Source organism: Arctopsyche grandis, chromosome 2, assembly GCF_051622035.1.
Source record: "Arctopsyche grandis isolate Sample6627 chromosome 2, ASM5162203v2, whole genome shotgun sequence".
Lineage (NCBI taxonomy): Eukaryota > Metazoa > Arthropoda > Insecta > Trichoptera > Hydropsychidae > Arctopsyche > Arctopsyche grandis.
Window position 1 is genome coordinate 1,981,413 of NC_135356.1, and position 22,041 is coordinate 2,003,453.

General features: G+C 30.9%; 2 protein-coding genes across 2 annotated transcripts in view; both read right to left on the reverse strand.

The window, feature by feature from the left end:
* LOC143922930 (uncharacterized) overlaps nucleotides 1-5,763 on the reverse strand; it is a 110,495-nt gene extending 104,732 nt beyond the window's left edge. Inside the window, exons 1-2 of the mRNA XM_077446348.1 lie at nucleotides 4,492-5,763; nucleotides 4,281-4,417 (exon numbers count right to left, since the gene is read on the reverse strand). The gene's annotated coding sequence lies outside the window, so the exon portion shown is untranslated. The remainder of the gene's footprint in view (nucleotides 1-4,280; nucleotides 4,418-4,491) is intronic.
* The window catches only part of LOC143922815 (uncharacterized), a 189,940-nt gene that overhangs the window by 149,977 nt on the left and 17,922 nt on the right, over nucleotides 1-22,041 (reverse strand). The window lies entirely within an intron of this gene.

Below are 22,041 nucleotides of genomic sequence, written 5' to 3' on the forward strand. Positions count from 1 at the left end.
ATACAGTACCCTGCCATATTGCTTGAATCTCTTGCCATATTCGTAAGCTTTCACAATTTTTTCTATTTGAGAACACCCTCGTCAACTGAATGCTTTTTTTATGCACCAATTAGTCCTTAATTACTGTGTCACCTCCTGGTGACCATACAAAAAAAATCAGACCCTTTTTTTTCATTATGCAAAAAATGCATCAACTGTGTCGTCGAAACAGTGTCCCAGCGTCCGCTGAATAAAACACATTTACGTTGTTATTTCGCGAAATCAATTGCCGATTTTAGTTATTTTATATCACTCAGTGTTGTCTTTGAATATTTCTGGTGAGTTAAATTTATTTTATCTAATATTATTTCTCATTCTGTGTTTATTAGGTAAAAAATCAATTTTCAAGAAAAAATGGGCGGTCCAGATATCTCAGATGATAAAAAAGCGGCCATTAAGGGTCTTTTGGATTCTGGGAAGCTATCCAAACGAGAAATTTCCCAAATAATTGGAGTATCCGTCAATTCTGTGAGGCGAATAGCGAAGAAAGTTGCATTTATGGCACCTCTTGAATCAAGAAGGGACAAAAAATGTGGCCGAAAAAAAAAACAACCCCCTGAATTTATCGTCAAATTGTAGCTGAGGTTCGGGAGGATAGGACAACAATCAATAAAAAAATTAAAAAAAAAATTGTGACCGTGGAGTCGACATATGTATCTGGACATATCGACAATGCATGTTTGCGCGAATTTTAAAATTCGATTAAAAATTGAATAAAATAATAATCGAATTTTGCTGGCGCAAACGTGTATTGTCGATATATCCGGATTTGTCGACTCTACGGTCACATTTTTTTTTTTTTTTTTTTTATTGGTTTTTGGCCTATCCTCCCGAACCTCAGCTACAATTTGACGATAAATTCTGGGGGCTGTTTTTCTTTTGCGGCCACATTTTTTTACCCTTCTTGATTCAAGAGGTGCCATAAATGCAACTTTCTTCGCTATTCGCCTCGCAGAATTGACGGATACTCCAATTATTTGGGAAATTTCTCGTTTGGATAGCTTTCCAAAAAACCAAAAGTCCCTTAATGGCCGCTTTTTTATCATCTGAGATATCTGGACCACCCATTTTTTCTTGAAAATTGATTTTGTACTTAATAAACACAGAATGAGAAATAATATTTGATAAAATAAATTTAACTCGCCAGAAATATTCAAAGACAACACTGAGTGATATAAAATCACTAAAATCGGCAATTTATGTCGCGTAAAAACAACGTGGATGTGTTTTCTTGAGCGGACGCTCGAACACTGTTTCGACGACACTGTTGATGCATTTTTTGCATAATGAAAAAAAGGGTCCGATTTTTTTTGTATGGTCACCAGAAGTCACACAATAATTAAGGACTAATTGGTGCATACAAAAAAAAGCATTCAGTTGACGAGCGGGTTCTCAAATAGAAAAAAATTGTGAAAGCTTACGAATACGGCAAGAGTTTCAAGTAATATGGCAGGGTACTGTATATATATATATATATATATACATGTGTGTGCAACGTTCCGAAATTGGTCAAATCAAATAAACGGAACATTAGTTTTCCCAAAGATGCCGATAATACGGAGTAATTGAAGAAAATTTTATGGTAGCCATTGAATATCTGACGAAAGATGTGGTTCAAATAGAACGCTGCCAATCAAATTAATGGGACTTTTGAGAGACGTTCTTGGTGATGGAAAAATATCGCAATTTTCCGATTTTAACGGGTCATCGCATCCACTTGATTTCTGACAGCCTCGGTCTTTCTTTTTTGTAGTACTTCTTAAATGACGGGCTGTATGTGAAAATTTCACACCACTCACAGTAGCTAAAGACTACTACATATGTATGTATTTGGAGCATGAAATCTTTGGAAAAGTGATGATATACGTACATGCATATGTACATACATTAGGCCAGAGCAAAAAATGCGAATTTTGGATTTCCTTCGATGGACCTATTGGAAAACTTGCTTCGAATCAATTAAATGTTAAATATAAGATTTCATCAATTTATCTTGTCAAAAATTACAAAAAGAGCGCTTTTTTTCACATTTCTAATTTTTCAAGAAAATTTTCGATTTTTAAATTGCATATTTAACGAAAAATAAACGGATAAAAGTCATCGATTTCATTAAATTCGTCAATTTTTTGTCTTTCGATTAAAGACAAATATAACAAAGGAATCTCACAATGATTATATGTTTTAAATAATTACGGGGACATGAGAAAATCACGATTTTCCTTTGTCTCTTGGAGAAAAGTACTTTTCCCCATTCAAACACCCATTGCGAGACGGCGACTTTGCATTATCAGCCAAAACTAATCACAATTGACTTATTTAAACTGAAATAGATGGAAACTATCTATTTATTTTTTTAAATCATTTAAAAATCGAAATTCCTGCATCTCAAGTCCTGCATCTCTAATCGATCGATTTATCTTGTCAAAAATTACAAAAAGAGCGCTTTTTTTCACATTTCTAATTTTTCAAGAAAATTTTCGATATTTCAATTGCATATTTAACGAAAAATAAACGGATAAAAGTCATCGATTTCATTAAATTCGTCAATTTTTTGTCTTTAGATTAAAGACAAATATAACAAAGGAATCTCGCAATGATTATATTTTTTTTAAATAATTACGGGGTCATGAGAAAATCACGATTTTCCTTTGTCTCTTGGAGAAAAGTACTTTTCCCCATTCAAACACCCATTGCGAGACGGCGACTTTGCATTTTTTATCAGCCAAAACTAATCACAATTGACTTATTTAAACTGAAATAGATGGAAACTATCTATTTATTTTTTTAAATCATTTAAAAATCGAAATTCCTGCATCTCTTATCGATCGATTTATCTTGTCAAAAATTACAAAAAGAGCGCTTTTTTTCACATTTCTAATTTTTCAAGAAAATTTTCGATTTTTAAATTGCATATTTAACGAAAAATAAACGGTTAAAAGTCATCGACTTCATTAAATTCGTCAATTTTTTGTCTTTAGATTTTAGACAAATATAACAAAGGAATCTCGCAATGATTATATTTTTTAAATAATGACGGGGACATGAGAAAATCACGATTTTACTTTGTCTCTTGGAGAAAATTACTTTTCCCCATTCAAACACCCATTGCGAGACGGCGACTTTGCATTTTTGTATCAGCCAAAACTAATCACAATTGACTTATTTAAACTGAAATAGATGGAAACTATCTATTTATTTTCTTAAATCATTTAAAAATCGAAATTCTCTTCTAAAAAAGAGATATTTGAAAAAATCCCATTTTTCCAGAATTTTCGTCAAGATAAATAGATCGGTTATAGGCATAGGGCACTATTCGAAATCAATTTTTTTTTTTAAGATATTTGCAATCGACCCGTCGGTCATAAGCAAATTTCATCACAATTTCGAAAAAAAAAAAATTCGAAATCAATGAAATTTTTCATATAATATTCCCTTGATACGACGCTAGTTTTTCAGTCCGTCGATGAAAATTCGTATTTTTCGCTCCGGCCTAATATACATACATACATATATACTTACATAAATACATCTAAAATTGGGGGCGCCAAAATAGCAAAAAGTATTCGTACAATTAAAAATCAGCATTTCAGTAGAAATTTGAACATGGAATCCTTGGGAAAGTGAATAAACATACATATGTGTAGACAATAAAATTTTCCAAATAAATACCGAGTTTGTATAATATATATGTGTGTGTGTGTGTGTTTGAATGTACATACATACATAAATATATAAAATAACATTTAAGAAGTTTCAAATGTCAAAAAATTACTAACGTAAATAGTTCTCGTCGGATAAAGCGTCGAATAATACAACTATGTAACTGGCATTTCTAGAATTTTTGAAAATATAAAAAAAAAAGTGTAGAAAAATCGCCATTAACAATTTTAATATAACAGATTTCCTACAGTAAGTGTTCCATACATACATGTCTCGATAGAAAAATTTCATATGAACTTTCCTATGACGAATATGAAACAACAAAGATGTTAATTGTGTATTTATTTATTTATAACAATTATATGACCAATGTGGCCTTATAGTATTATATTATATTAATTAGTATTATATTTAGAACAACAGTGCAAAAAGTTGTGCACAACCAATCGAAATGCTGTAAAATTTGCCACGAAAAACTTCATTTAATACGCCAGCTACAACGTTGTTCCAACAAGAAAACTTTGACCGTACGATACGAAAGTGTATGAGGATAGTAAAACGTATTGTGAAATTTTACTTACATTTAACGGCCCAGATTGGATTGGACGAAAATTACGAAGTGATCGTCGAACACGAAAAAAGCGAAAGTGAACTGGAAGCGAAAGAATCTGAAGTAGAACATCATCTTGAAGCCGGGGGGAAGTTGCCGAAGACCGAGCTGTGGAGGAAATCGTCGTTAAAAGTTGCAAAGTTCAAAGTATGAACGTACGAATGTGCGAAGGGTATACGTACGTGGTACGAACGCAAGTCGGAGGACTGGACAAGTTGCGGCGAGTTCTGCTCTGCAGTAGAGGGTGTGTTCCCGATGAGAGGTGAGCGCCGAGTGACGGTGCACGGCTCCGCTCCTCGGGGTATCTGTTCGAAGGGGTTGCGATCCCGTGGTGGGGGAAAGGGGTTGTTATAGTGATGGGGCGGTGGGTGGGAGCTCGCGAGCGTTCTCACCGCCGGACCAACGTCAACTGCCAACTTATACCCCCGCCAATTTCGACTCAGCCCCGGAAAAAACACACCCCTGGCCAAAATATCCCACCCCCTGCCCCGCCGGAGCCCCCACGCTAAACTTTTCCAGTCACCCTCTCCAGGCACAATGATATGATACGTCCCGTTCGAGAGCTTTCGAAGGTTGCTTCGGCGGACGCAATCTTCGACACATTCGTACAAACAACCCTTTGCTCACTGCGTTTCCTTATTACTGCGTTTCAAGACGCCCGTATGAAAAACCAATATATGTAATATGAAAAGCCAATATACGCTCATGTGAGCTGTTGCACCCCGCGTATAACTCATTTCCCGGATACGGTGTTGCATATATTCAAGGCCTTTTTGATATTTTTCATCTCGAGGCAGAATGTAATCATAGAAAAATCTTTATATAAAATGCAACGGTGAGCCGACACGTAATATGAGCCGACGATGTAATATAAGCCAATATATTTTATAGAAGGCACTATTTTTCATTCCGAGAAGTATTTCGCAAAACCTATATAATAAACATAGCATCATATGATTATTATATATGGTATTAATACGTCCGCCACTGTTCATCTATGTATAATACATACATATGACAGTGCAGATCGCTGAATGTGAGTTACAATCGGTTTTTTTTTAACTAAACATAAATAAATCAATCATTGCATACAGATTGCATTTTAAAATAAAACATGTCTACAATATGTAGTAGAGTTTCCCAAATTTAAAGGCGTGTCCACAATCATCGATTAGTGAATTTAGAGGCGTAAATTCGGTTCGATATTCATATTTGCAAAAAATTGCGAAAGAAAATTAGTAACATATATGTATGTATATACATACATATGTTACAGTGAAAGCATATGTATTTCAAGTGAAAATATATTTTCACCAATTCAAGTAATGAAAATGTATCAAGCAATGAATTTACAACGTTTATACGGCCGTTGTAATATGACAGTGCAGATCGCCGAATATGAGTTTCAATCGTTTTTTTTTAACTAAACATAAATAAATCAATCAATTACATACATATTGCATTTTCAAAACAATATGTAGTAGGGTAGCAATTTTCTTAATACTTAATAACATTCGAATTTTCAATTCCTCAAATATAATCATTATACTAACCGCTATTGTATTATACATACAGCTGCTGAAGCGATTGCTTACCATCCATATTCATAAAATACAGATTGACCGCCACGTATGCAATACATATATAATACAATTCATTAAAATGGATTTCGAAATACGATTGACAGTAAAGGGAAATAATTTTCATCCAATTAAAATTTTTACATTGATGCTCAGATATTTTACGCTTTATTCAATTTTTTCTCAATCTATACACGAAAATCTGAAATAGCTTTAATACAGCCGTAACGAATATTTTAACAATGTGGCGTACAAAAGAAAATATAACAAAAGAAAACATGCCAAATAATATTCAAATCAGATTGGCATATTAACGTATGGTTGTTTTTCCAAATTTATGTAAAATACATATCAATTACATACAGATTTCATTTTCAAATAAAACATGTCTACAATATGTAGTCATGTAATTTCCCAAATTTAAAGGCGTGTCCACAATCATCGATTAGTGAATTTAGAGGCGTAAATTCGATTCGATATTCACATTTGCAAAAAATTAGTAACATATATGTATGTAAATACATACATATGTTACAGTGAAAGCATATGTATTTCAAGTGAAAATATATTTTCACCAATTCAAGTAATGAAAATGTATCAAGCAATGAATTTACAACGTTTATACGGCCATTGTTTGTACATACCATGAACTATTTTTTGTAAATAAAGGAAGACTTCTTTTCACACATTCTTTAATGTAAAATCGGTGGTCAGACCAAACGTAGCTGTTGCAAATGTCAGAAAAAATATTTTACAGACATAGATACATACATATATGTATATTCTACTTGTTTAGATTTTAAGTTTGTAGAACACGAACACTAAGTGTAAAGCTTATTATATGCACATAATTACTTAGAGCGCATGAATAATTTAATTAGAATCGAAATTTGCACATACATATATGTATGTATGTGCTCTCTATAAATTTATCGAACTTCCACACTGTGAAAAGTATAGACATACATCTCGAGTTCGAATTTTCGCATGATCACAAAACTTCATTTATTGTTACTACGTAGATAGATAAAATGGTCACAAAACAAAATTCAATTATTAAACATTCATACGGGTTCACACATGCCGGTTATAAGAGGATTTTCTATACAAATTGAACGCAAATGTAGGGAAACTTACACAACACAAAAGCTCTACATCCGGTAATCGGATTTTGCTCGAAATTTTTTCACCATACTTATTATACATAAAATCACCATAATTATTATATACATTAAATATCAAGACAATAAAAATAATTTCAAAGGTCAAAATAAAATAATGAAATATTGTTTAAAAAAAAAATACTTCCTCCGGTTTACGAATTCTGACCAAAACCTAAAGGACACCTACATATGTATATGGGGAGGTACCATTTCCGGTCAACTTAAAAATTTGAAAAAAATTCACGTCGTATCGATAAGATATTTCAGTACCGATATTATGTAAGTTTCAGTTCGATAGGACAAATAGTGTTTAAAAAATCCCCAAAAATAACACACACACACATTTTTTCTAGATCATGAAAACGTGATCAGTGATCGATTATGAGTTCAAATCAGTCGGAATCTCGAGTTCGAATTTTCGCATGATCACTACGTACATACATACATACATAGACAAAGTAAAAATAAATGGCTTCCGATAAAAGAAAAATTATGTATTTTACGAATAAGGTTCGTAAAAATATACATGAAAACAAAATTTTGCAAAGAAATTTTAATTAGGGTGCAAGTTACGAGGCTTCAAAAATCTTTAATGTAATAATTTAATTTCGTACATTCTACATAGAAGCATGTAAATTATTTTGAAGATAATTGAATTACATCTTACTCGAATACACAATTAATCTTAGTTGAAAATTGAAAAAATAATAAATCTACTCGTGTATGAATGTATGTGTAAAAAAATCTTTATTTTTATTAGTACTTAAATATCTGCGTTCAGCCGTTGATAAATTTAAAATTTAATTTAATGAGTAAAAATATAAAATCATCCATTCTCGTACACTTAATTGGCACCCTATTAGGTTGAACATGCAAATTATACACAATATAATCCATATAGTGTTTAAAAAGAGCTCTTAGCTGCAACGAGTCATTAAATTAATTGGCAACGTCACATTCAATACCCTTCACGTAGCGCGGTATACGCCGTAGCCCGTAACCTTTATAAGAAAAATCTATTTTTACATTGAAAAAATACAATCATGTGGTGTTTATATTGTAATTATTTTAAGACTCCATTATAATAAAGCTGTTACACTGTTACACTTTTGAGAAATAATACTAAAGCGAATTCGAGAAAAACAATGGGATGTGATCAACCCACGCCACAAAACAAAATTCGATAATTAAACATACATATGTATGTACATACACGTTCACGCATCTCTTTTGTGAGAACATTTTCGATACAAATTGAGCGCAAATATAGGGAAACTTACACAATACAAAAGTCCTACTTTCGGTTGTTGGATTTTGTTAAATTTTTTTTTATTATTTAAAATCGCCATAAATATTATACACATGAAATATCAAGAAAATAAAAATAATTCAAAAGGTGTAAATAAAAATCGGTTTACGAATTTTGACCAAAACCATACTAAGGCTCGGTTAGTACATCAAGAATACAAATATAAATTTTCTGCTTGAAACGAACGTGTCCTTGAACGGGAGTACGTTCTTTCATTTTTCAGGTATCGCTTTATTCCACACCCCTGAACAGGGGTTTGGAAAAAATCGTCTGGCTTGATTTTCATTTTTGACTTTCTTAAGAGGAAAATATCCCACTTCCAGTTGATTAAATTTAGCGATTTTTTTTATTTTCATCACATTGACAAGAATTATATTTGAATTTTCTCGTGAAGAGCACACATGTTTAAGTGGTGGAAAAAAATAGTGGAAAAAAATCAAAAAAGGTACATATGAAATTCACTCATAAAAAGTAGAATTGTTGTCCATTTAGTAATCGATTCGATTCAATGAAATCAAATGATTTGAGTTTTCATTCAATCCTCATATGATCGCGCTGTTTTCACATGACGAAAATTTCCTTTGGCTTGCGTCATCCATCTGCTTTGTTTAAGGGGTTGAAAAAAATAGTGGAAGAAAAATCGAAAAATGTACATATGTATACCTACATATATATTCATATATTCTATTAATTTATTAAAAACACAAACGTTGTCATATATCCATATATGTATGTTATATGTATATTAATGGTCAAACTAAATAATGCCGCTGCTGCTTAAAAAACCAATGACAATGTTTAATCGTTTTTCCTATTGAATTTTCGTCATAATTAAATATATAGGTACATACATATATATCAGAATTCAAATTCACTCATACAAAGTACAATTGTTGTTCATTTAGGAATCGATTCGATCCAATCAAAACGAATGGTTTGAGTTTTCAATCAATCCTCATACGATCGCGGAGAAAAATAGCCGTTTTCATGTGACATTTTTGACTTTCCTAAAAGGAAAATATCCCTAGAAAATAATTAACTTATCATGCTTGAATAAATTGCATACCGATCTTTAAATTGTGAATAAGCTACTTTTGTGTTTTTTTTCATCTAAAGTTTTTTGACATTTCAACGGGGCTTTGGAGTCGTAAAAAAAACACGACTCCGACTCGAAAATATGGTTTCCCACAAACAGAAATGTAATATTTTAATTTTCAAAACGCGAAATTTAATTTTTTGCAATTAATTTAATGTTAGAATATATCTGACGGACAAGTTAATACAACCTGCCGCATATATGTACATACGTACGTACATATATGTACATATGAGCCGTCATATTTGAAAGTGGCATAAGTTCACTTTTCTTCATTTCGAGAAATACATATATTGCAAAACATTAATTATAATGTTTTGCCTTTAACAATATTTAAAAATACTGGTAGCCTATATTATACGTTTATTCTGCTTTTGCCAGATTCTGGACGTATCGAATTAGAATGAGTGATAAAAATGTGTGAATTACGTCAAACAGGAATATTATTATTGGACTTCCCCCACTTTCAAATATAACGGCTCATAAGTATGTACATATGTATGTACATTGTATAACGAGCTGATGAGCATAAATCAATAAGTTTGTTTTATTTTTTATTGATAAGTGGAAACGATAGGTGATTTGTAATCGAATTGAATGCTTTTGTACATTGTATTGAAAAAAATGTGGAACACTGGAAAATGTGAACAAAGCTGCAATAACATACAACTCCAGTACCATTTTAAGCGTTAAAGGATGCAATATGCAGTAGATGTCGAGAGTGAAAAGGGTTAACAGAAGATGCCTACATATATGTATGTATATTTATATGTAATACATGTACATATGTATGTGAGATACATGCGAAGGCTTCGCTAACATTGTCAACAAGCACCAAGTGTGATTAATTCGAGTTTGCCATACTTCGACTGTGATAGTGAAATTTTACAGTTCGTATTTTAAAAACTAATACACCATCATTGGCATACACGTATAAAATAATTTAATTGGACCTCGAATGTGAAAGATGCACGCTTTCAAATAAGAGAAATCATTTATTTTTCAAAGAAATAAATTTTCAATCGAATACAGATCGCATTCAATAACACACACCGTTTTTGATCAATTCTTCTTTCCCTCTTTCGAACGGAAGTAATCCCCTGAACACGCTTTTGCCATTTGCTGAATAGCACTGTGGATGTACATATATATATATATATATATATATATATATATATATATATATATATATATATGTGTACATATGTGCATGTACATAATTTTTTTGATTTTATTTTATTTCATATACACTCGCCTTTACAGATCGTTCCAAAGCGACGAGTGCACTTATACAGATACAAAACAATCAATCAATATACATAAGCATTTTTTATTATATACATAAGCATTTTATATTATATACATAAGCATTTTATATTATATACATAAGCATTATTTTTGCAACATTTTTTAATCAAATTGGCGAAACTCAAGACGCTGAATAACTTGAAGTTAGCAAGAGAGATAGGAAGGGAGATGCCAATTTTACAGGAACCATTTCAATGAAAATCAGAAAAATTGGCAAACTCTAATAAGAAAAGATCGACCCGGAGTCAAAAACCAATGCTGGCCAGAGCAGAAGGACTCTAGTGGGCCTCGAACCCGTGATCACTCTGCTCGAAAGCATAATATGCTAACCATTATATACCCAATATATATATATATATATATATATATATATATATATATATATATATATATATATATATATATATATATATATATATATATATATATATATATATAATTTTGAAAGAGACTTTGTGGCGCACCGATATCTCAGCGCAAACCAACTTAGCGCCGACCTTTCGGCGCAGACAACTCAGCGCAACGACAATTTAGCGCATGGACTATTCAGCGCAACGAGAATTCAGCGCAAAATCAATTTTTTCAATAAGTTTTAAATTGGTTGAAATGCAAGATATGGTCACCCATTGAAATGCACGATAATTTAAATCAATGGTCGATAAATACGTCAAAACAATATTTTTATACTTTAATTTAGTTATGTAATGTGCTATTTAATCATATTATAGCTTTCATTCTTTTCCTTTTTATTTGTTTATTTTGTATTTACCTTTTTCATTTGTTTTATATTTGTAAATTTCAATTTCTTCTTATATTCTATTTTATAACCTTTTCCAAATATTTTAATACTATAGTTTAATTATGCAATGTTCTACATATTTTGTCATGCCTTTATTCTTTACTTTTTAATTTGTTTTCCTTATATTTACCTTTTTCATTTTTGTAAAAATCTATTATTGGACTCGGATGTTACATATATTATTTATTTACTATTTGTTTTTATATACATATCTATGTACATCCTGTCTGTTGATTTTTCAATAAATAAAATAAATACATACATAAATACGTATACGCGTACATTTTAGATATGAATAGCAGAACCCATGAAGACGGGCTTGTGAACCTTGCTCTAAAATCCGTTCATACGTAAGATTTTTTGCCGTTTATGCTGGTGTGGAAACTCTTTTTAAGAAATATTTTTTGCGGAACTCAGTTGAATACGTAGGATTTGAAAACGTAATTTTTGGAAACCAAAGATTCTCCCATTTTTTATCGAAAACAAAGTTCATAATGATGATTTGCGAACTCTACATAGTTTTGAGACCCTGCATACACAAAAGTTTGGATAGCTAAAAACAATTTGAAAAAAAAAATTGCTGCGCGGCTTAGAAACCCTGTTTAAAAATAAATTTTTGCGGCCTTAGTTGAGAAACCCTGCTTGCGTAATATTTCAAGGCAAAAAGGGTATCAAATAAATTTATTCGCTTTTATGAAATCATCATGTAGATATGGCCGACAATTTTAATACAATAATTATTTTCGAAAATGCATTTAAAACTTATTGAAAAAATTGATTTTGCGCCGAGTTGTCTGCGCCGAAAGGTCGGCTCTTAGTCAAATATCAATATCGATTTTGATTTCGATTCGTTTTTCAATTCCTGCAAAGGACATGTCAAGGACTGTCTTGATGTGGTTGTGAAAGGTAGATTCTACACGCTTCAACAAGACGGATCCAATGGCATATCCGCGACAATAGAGCGCATGTGCACGTGCATAGGTCATAGTTGCAAATTTATTTATATTACGTTCAAGGCATAAACTAGAACTCAGCTCAGGTTAATATCAGCTTGAAAGGAGAGAGGCTTACTTTGCTCTTACCTTTCATCCTTGACGGCAAAGTAAATACATATAATATATACCAGGGCCGGTACGAGGTTAAGACGAGTGACGCAATTGCCCCAGGTGAAGGATAGAGAACCTGCCGAATCGATAATGTCAGTGCGACTGAAAATTTTCAAAACTAAATACTTTAATGGAAAAATGATGTATACATTTGTAATTTTTAAGTTTATCGATTTCATTCTTTACAAAAAGGCATGTTTGAGTAGCAGGTAACAAAGAACGTCGAGTATTTTTTTTTGTCGAGTATCTTCAATTCAAACGAGACTTAAAAGTCTATCAAAACAAATAAATTTAAAAATTTTGCGTACACTTATTTACATGGAATTTAATATTGCACAAAGTTTACACGGTAAACAAAGGTCTGTAGTCAAAAACGATTATTAAAAATTAAAGCTTCCCGTTTAATACAACGGTTATCTAATTCTTTGCAGCGAACGAGAGACACAATATGGGAAAATATTTTTTTCAGAAATGCTATAAAAATAAAACAAACGGTGTAAATTCTCTTAAATGAGATTATCAATCTCAAAAATCCTTTCCTTGTGATGATATTTTTTTTATTTACAATTGAAATGAAAAGACCGATGAAAAGTCTCACGCTACATTGACTATATATAGTATAGGCACATACTATTAACGTGTTCTATGACTTTTTTTATATAATTATCAATAAATCTATTATGTTTCTATGTCTATTATGTCTACTATGTAACTTTGTAATATCTAATTTATGCTTAATATTATAATACAAACATAGAGATGCAAAGTTCTCCTTTCGCCTCAAGTAACAAAATATCTAGTACCGACCCCGTTATATATGTACATAGTATTTACAATAAGTACATGCATACATATGTATATGTACATATGTATATAAAGGTACGAAAATTCACATGTACGACGTAAAATCCGCCGATTCAAAATTTTATTTTATTTCAATCGATCATATACAACTCGCCTATACAGATTGCTCCAAAAATCAATGAGTGTACTAATACAGATACAATACAGTAATACAATTAATACCAGCATTTTTACACAATGCGAATTCGTACAAAAATCATCCACAGTGATATCTATGGGAAATTTTTGCGGCATTTTATTATAGAAATTGGCGAGCCTCAAGACGCTGAATAATTTGAGTTTTGCAAGAGAGACTGGAAAGGAAATGCCAATTTGCAGGAACCGTTTCAATGAAAATCAGAAAAATTGGCAAACTTGATCGACCTGGAGTCACCAACCAAAGTCTGCCAACAGCTACTAGTGGGAATCAAACTGTGACCGCTCCGCTCGAAAGCATAATATGTTAACCACTAATCCACGCTGCTGGTTAAATAAAAGTAATAAAAAATAATGAACTTCCAAGCGTCGGTTTACTCAAATACTGAATGATGAATCACATATAAAACAAAAAACATTCATAAATGCTTCATTTATTTTAGAAAAGATCAAAATATTTCATATTCCAGGTGAATGTATTTTTTTTTTTTAAGAAGAAGATGTATATAAACGTTTTTAGCAAACACTTTATCGATAAATATTTGATTTGTTTTTTACATTCTGAAAATTAAATATTTTATTACTACGTACATATTATATATGTACATATTTAATATATTTAAGTGCTATCTCTATACATATATAAGAATTGTAAATAGGTTTTTGAGCCTTATTTTTAACATTAACATTTCGCCTTTTTTTTTTAAACATTAATTGAAATATTCCTTCTCGCCATATAAAAATACGTAATTTTAATAATTTCATTTAGCGAGGTTTTGAACCATTTTTTTTCTTTTCATATAAAACAATTAAATATATATTTTTAATTGAAATTATTGAAATTAATTTATATTTTAGCGATATTTGAAAAATAAAATTAATTCCAAATCACGGAATCGAACTAAGGCCCCCTCGCCCAGAACAGGTCGCTAGCCATTAGACTACAGCCTCGACAGAAAAAACGCTCTAAAATTACTTAATATTCGATTATCCTATAGAAGTATGGGGAACCAATCATTCGCGTATCTTCGGCTTTCGTCGACAATCTTTTTCGATTTCCGATTTCTTGTGATCAACCATCAACCAGTATGGGGAACAAATTTATTTTTTTCATATTTTTATTATTTTCATTTTTTTCAAATTTTCCATCTTTTTCATTATTTCCATTTTTTTCATTTTTTTTCATTATTTTCAGTTTTTTCATTTTTTTTCATTTTTTTCATTTTTTTCATTTTTTTCATATTTTTAATTTTTTTCATATTTTTCATTTTTTTGTGCCTTTGTCTTTCCGAAACCAGTCGATTCCATATCTTTAACTTTATTTTTATTCGAGTTTCAATTTGTTTTCGAAACCACCCGTTGAAATATAAACACTTAAAATATTAATTTTATCTTATTCTTATCTTATCTTATTCTTATCAATACATGTGTGTATCTATATACATATATTCAAGTATAGGTACATATATGTATGTACATACATACACACCTACACATGGATATGTATAAAAATAAATGTTAATTTGTACGTAAACAAATCCACAGCTAAATCCCTCCCATACAAATCCAGTGTTCAACCATATTGTGTATTTACATATGTACATACATAGGTCTGAGTTTTTCCCCGCTTTCCCGCGCCCGAGTAACGCCGGCTAGTATGAATGAACATACACACATGTGTATATCAATTAATAGATTTTCATTGTATGTATGTATGCCGGTAATTTTCTATAGATATTTTTAAGCGAGACATTAATTAGAATATACAAACATATTTAAGAATTGAAATCGTACCCAGAAGACATTTCCCAAGCACACTATTATACAATATATTGTACCCCGAGCTGAATATTCATATTTATGAGACCAGCCAGCGAAAAGCCTTTTAGAAATTAATAATTTTTTCGCAAACCGGATGTGGCAGTCTATTTCGCGTCCGCAAATATTTTCGTAGGAAAGGATGATAATAAATAAACAATTTTTTTACTACCGTACGTTCACACAATACATTAAGAATACACCTACATACATACATACATATTGTATGCACGTATGTACATACCTATACATACATATACGTGTACAATACAGAAGTGTATTGAGGTTTGAAAGGATGCCTTTCGCGAGAACAATAAATCAAGATGAAAGTACGAAATTCTAAGAAATGATCGGCGCAAAAGGGGCGTGGGAGCTGTTATCTTTTGAAATTAAAATCATATTGAATCGCTCTCACTTTCAAAAGTTCGAAATTTGAAGCCCGAACAATTTGAGTGTATAGCGTGTAATAAACTGGATAGATAAATTGTAGTTCGATATAATATCTAATATAAAATTTGGAAAGAGACTTTGTACATACATATAAACATATGCATGTAACCTTGGTTCGTTGGGTCGTAAATCCGTGACGTCATTGAACAAATAATTCGATTTCGTTTAAATTCAAATCAAATTTAGAATCCTTTGAATCGAAATTTGATTTCGAAGTCCCCGGGGGCAAAGGCTCTGAGAGCAAAGCCCTGGAATATGTACCTACATATAAATATGAATGTTAACCAGCAGAATAGACTAGTGGTTAGCATATATTGTTTTGAACAAAATGACCACGGGTTCAAATCCTACTGGTTTCTGCTGGCCGGACCTTGGATATGTGACTTAAAGGTCGATCGTTTCCTATCAGAGTTTGACAATTTATCTGATTTTTATTGAAACCGTTCCAGCAAATTGGCAACCTTATCCATTTTCTCCCAAATCTCGAGTTTTCAGCAATCTTGAATTTCGCTGAATTGAAAAAATTGCTAATAATTTACAAATTTGGCCATAGATTTTTTGTCTCTGTGGATGTTAATTGATATGTATTTACTTTGTATAATATTAAAAATACTGGCATCAAGTGTACAATGTTTCTGGCCTGTAAGGTGCATTGGGGTTACCTGTTGAGCCTTCCGGGTATAAATCAAAAATAAATAAAATGTAAATAATATAGACATATACATACATACATCCAAATATTAGATTTGTTTAAAAAAAATAAAGTTCTGAAATTACGAGTGTAATTCCGAAAACCATGACCAACCACGTATAAATATAAATTTTCATACCTACATACATACATCTGTACATATATACCTATACATAATGTTAGCAAAGAACAACATGTCTTAAATTGTTTGCTGAAACCTTCGTCTCGTTTACCATACGCATACAAGCTAGTGGTATTAAGGGTCTTGTCTCCAAACCACGATAACCACGAGCGGTCAATTGAACCACAGGAGAACGACATGATATACATAAATGAGATTTTTGTACGAGGAAAGTGAATTCTCCACTGAAATATGCATTTACAAAAAACTAAAAACAACGCGAGGTGTTAAAACATCCACTATTTACCCTTTTACAAATATACATATGTACATGTGTAATCAAATCAAATTGTTTAAAAACGGATTTTAAATCAGATCCAAAGGCATCGCTAAACCACCAAATCAGTTAAATATAGCTATTTTTATAACTTAATAGCTGAAACCGGCCCACAGACAGAACCGTACCAAGGCATTGGCATGTCTGAAGGGCAAAAATCTGAAGGGTGCTTTCAGCTTGAAGCACAACTTTCTTACGACGAAAAATACAACATGAACCACACATTTATTAAAGGTTTCGTTTAAAAGCTTGAACTTAAAGGGATCGTTAGTTAGTGGGTACCCATTTATACAGGTCATTTTTTTAACTGTAGATTTTATTAACTCAAAGATAGCCGAAACCTGACGATATTGATTTCAGAAAATTATACCTTCTTAATATGAGAGCTACATAAATAAAAATAAATATTGGAAAATATGTATATAAATCCGAGCACTATTATTATAATAATATGGATATGTTGAATGTACTGAGCGAGTGGAATTTACCAGAATCTTTTTCAAGTATTTGTACAAGCAATGCGCACATTTCTGACAATAGTCACGGCCGAGAGAAGTTTCAGTTAATTTAGAATAATCAAAAATGATTTGAGATCTGTTATAAGTCAATATCGCACTTTTTATTTACATAAGCCTTGCGTCAATAGAATATAAATTAGTGAGCGATTTAAAATTTGACGACATCATTTATGAATTTGCCAATTTAAAAGCGAGAAAAATAAGACTATAGACATGTTTTTTTAATTTAAATTTTAAATAGATATGAATAGTTAAATTAAAGTCGAATCGATCTACATACATACCATGAGACATAACTTGACCCACGATGGCCAATTACTTTTCGTTTCAGTTTCGCATTGCATTTTGGTGAAGAAATACAACATTGTTTGTGGGTATGTGCGAGTGCATCGACAAGTATGGAGATTCCCAAAAAGCCAATTTTAGAATACCAGGATTATACGTTATGCATAGGGATGTGGCGTGACGACCGATCGCTTCGAAGAGACGCGGGGTAGCGGAGAAGTGGGGACCCGAGCGTCTGACATATGCTCCTGATATTGAGCGGCTGAGTTAGAACGGGTGGCGTCAGCGTTGGATGCGTGGGAGTATACACACATTAATTCATCATGTCGAACGGGTGAACGGGTTGGATCGGCGGGCGTGTAATGTGTGCACTCAACTTTTTACTATTAATACGTGCGCGCGTCTATAGTAAATTGCCTTACATTGTATTTACAAATAGCATATAACCTTATTTTAATTCGTGTATCAATTCCTTTCCGAAGCCACCCGTTTTGAAATCAACGGGCACGACATCGATTTTTTTATTAATTGAAATTTATATTTTTTAGACGATAAAATTAATTGTCAACGTCATGTTATGGACAGCAAAACTTACAGTAATATCAATAATAACCTTGCATTGAATCATATTGTAATATTATTATACATTTAAATAAGAAATAATTAAGAAAAAAATAAAGAAATTATTTGACGTCCTTTCAACTTTACAACACATTGCACGAATGCGACAGCAAGCTCAGTTTTCGTAAGATCGGCTATAGTACCACGAATAAATATTATATAATGTTTTATTATAAAATTATGTTTTATATTTTCATTGTTTCAAAAAAAGCTCAGTTTCGTATAACGCAATTTTAATACAATGAATGATTTTCATAGTAAAATTATTTCTAAAATAATGTTTTTTCCATTTAGATTTTAAAACAAAGACATAGAGGGGCGCTTATTTGATATTTGCCAAGGGAGCCAAAATCATCGGTACGGCTCTGCTCACAGACATCGTCGTTCTGAATTTCAAACACCTTAATTCAATACGGTCCTTTTACACCGTGAAGATATTTACACAGTTATGTGGAAACTAAAATTAGGCAAATTTTCACTACATTAGATCAAGCACTACATTACTCACCCGATATTGCATAGGGGCTTAACCTTTGAAGGACGGAGCGTCGAGATCGAACGAGTGTCCTTAACCGGGGTCGAGTAAAACCCCAGTATTTTTTAATCAAAATACAGTTTTTCTCAATACAAATGGGTTCAATATACATACATATATCTTATTAAACATTTTTTACATCAACGTAAAAAAGTTTTAGTCTTATAGCATGTTTTTGACTATTTTTGTATTAAAAAATAACGACAAGTATCGACATGCAAACGCACATATGTAGGTTAGGCCAACAGGCGACTGCATGACTCAATAGACACGCGCCAAAAGCGACAAAAACAATACCTTATGAAAATATAGCTGTCTCTTTCTCTCGCATTGATTCATCAATAAACAAGAATATGCAAGCGAATAATCAACCGCCTTTAAATCATACTTTGTATAATTTGTATTATTTGAATAGTCTTTTTTTGACTTGCATCGGCTTTCAAATAAAACGTACACTGAGGTGAATTCGATATGATCGGGCCTATTTATAAAATATTCAAATGATTGAGATATGATGGGTGTGTCGTTCTGGATGACTGTATTGATTTTTGAGTCGTGCCTGTTTCATATGTACCTATACATAAGTACAATAATGTGCAGCTTTGTTGGATTGCAACATCACGTGACGTTGTTTGATATTATATGCATGTAAGTACATATGCATTATTAATAATATAAATACATTTGTACAAGCTATTGTTTTTAATTATTTTTAGTGCGTAACCGAAATCGTATATTGTATGACGGAAAACATGCGCAAGCTCGTTTTGTTAATAGTAAAACTTCGATAGTAAAGACACGCGAAAATCAATATTTCATTTATGCAAAATTATCCGTACGTACATGTATGTACATACATGCATGTATACGTACATTGAATAAATTAATACACATAGCATGTTCTCATATTATGAAATACTTGACAATTTTGCCAACAGATGCAAAGCCACATCTGAGAGTGTTTATCTATGTATGTACATATTAACCAATTATGTCGCTTTAGAATACACAACTATTTGCGTATGTTCCAAATATCACGTGGCATTTTCCAATGGAATGTTAGAAGTATGTATGTTAGATGAATTTAAATGGTTGGATATTAGAAATAGTTTTACATTAAGCACTTTAAAATTTGTATATAAGCTAGATAAGAATTTATTACCCAAATATGTTAAAAGTCTCTATATATATATATATATATATATATATATATATATATATATATATATATATATATATATATATATATATATATATATATATATATATATATATATATATATATATATATATATATATATATATATATATATATATATACATATATATATATATATATATATATATATATATATATATATATATATATATATATATATATATATATATAGTTAGGTTAGGTTATATAGAGGGGTGTTAATGGATACATCAGTGGAAGATGACGTAATTATATATGTAAGTTTAATAAAATGCTATGTTTGGAATTATGTATATTATATTATATTAGGATTACTAGTTATAATTTTGTTAATTTTTCTAACATGTTATATTATAGTTGCTAGTTTTAGTTTAAACTAGTTTAGTTTAGTTTAGTTGTTAATTGTGAAATAATTCATTAGTTATTTAATAATAAATAAATTCGAAGGAAATTCCGATTCGTAACAACTTCCAGGACTCGTACGGAAACATTTCCTCGTTTCAGTTTTACTTAAATCAAATATTATACACGGATAAATTTAATCCAATCTTAGTATTGTTGCTTCCTGATAGAGTGGAAATTAAACAATGAAAATAATTTTGAAGCCTGGTATCAATTAACTTGGCCTCATTGTTTCTAGACATTATGCCTGAATGTAATATATACAGATAATTTAGAATTAATTTGTAAATATAAGTAAAATTACATATGTATATAGAACTGTGTTTTAATAGAACATGTCAATTATATATGTATATGTATATGTATATATATATATATATATATATATATATATATATATATATATATATATATATATATATATATATATATATATATATATATATAATTAAATACATTAAAATAGTATTTTTTAATAGAACACACGTACATATGAGCCGTTATAATTGAGAGTGACAAAGTCCACTTTTATTCATTTCGAGACATATCTATCTCGCAAAACATTAAATATAATGTTTTGCGTTTTACAAAATTTAATACGCTTACTCTGTAATACGTTTACTCTGCTTTTCCGAGATTCTGAACATATCGAATTGAAATAAGTGATAACAATTTATATACACATGCAGGTTACTATCCTTGCAATTCGACGAATCAACGGATCTCATTGATATATTGTATGTATTTATTCGAATAGGATTCCAAGATACATCTGTTACAGAAGAATTGTTACAATTTTACCGATGAAGATATATGTATGTACATATATGTATGTATAGTTCATTAAATTATTTTATTAATAAAACATAATTTCCAATACATAAACTGGTATCGATTACGACTGATGTCCATATTTTCACAAATATAAAAGATATAAATAATATAAACTCGGGAGTTATAAAAACTTCAATTACCGACCATTTCATGATTATGCTACATTATTTTTCAATGACACCTCAGACGATAAATCAACATTACAAACAAACTGCTAATACTAATAATGAAATATCTGTTATTAATAATGTATCTTTGATAAATAAATTGTCATCTGAACTTTGGTTAGATATTCTCCGAAATGATAACGTTAACGAGTGCTGTGAAATATTTGAAAATAGATTAACAAAGTATATTAATGACTCGAAAAAAATTATTCAAATAAGAAACTCAGCAAAATTTCGTAAAATAAAACCGTGGATAACACATGGACTAGTGGTATCTATAAGACATAAAGAAAGGCTTTACAAAGAAACAAAAAAAAAACCACTAGATATAAAATTAATTAATCATTTTAGAAAATACAAAAATAAATTAGTTTCTCTCATAAAAAATACTAAAG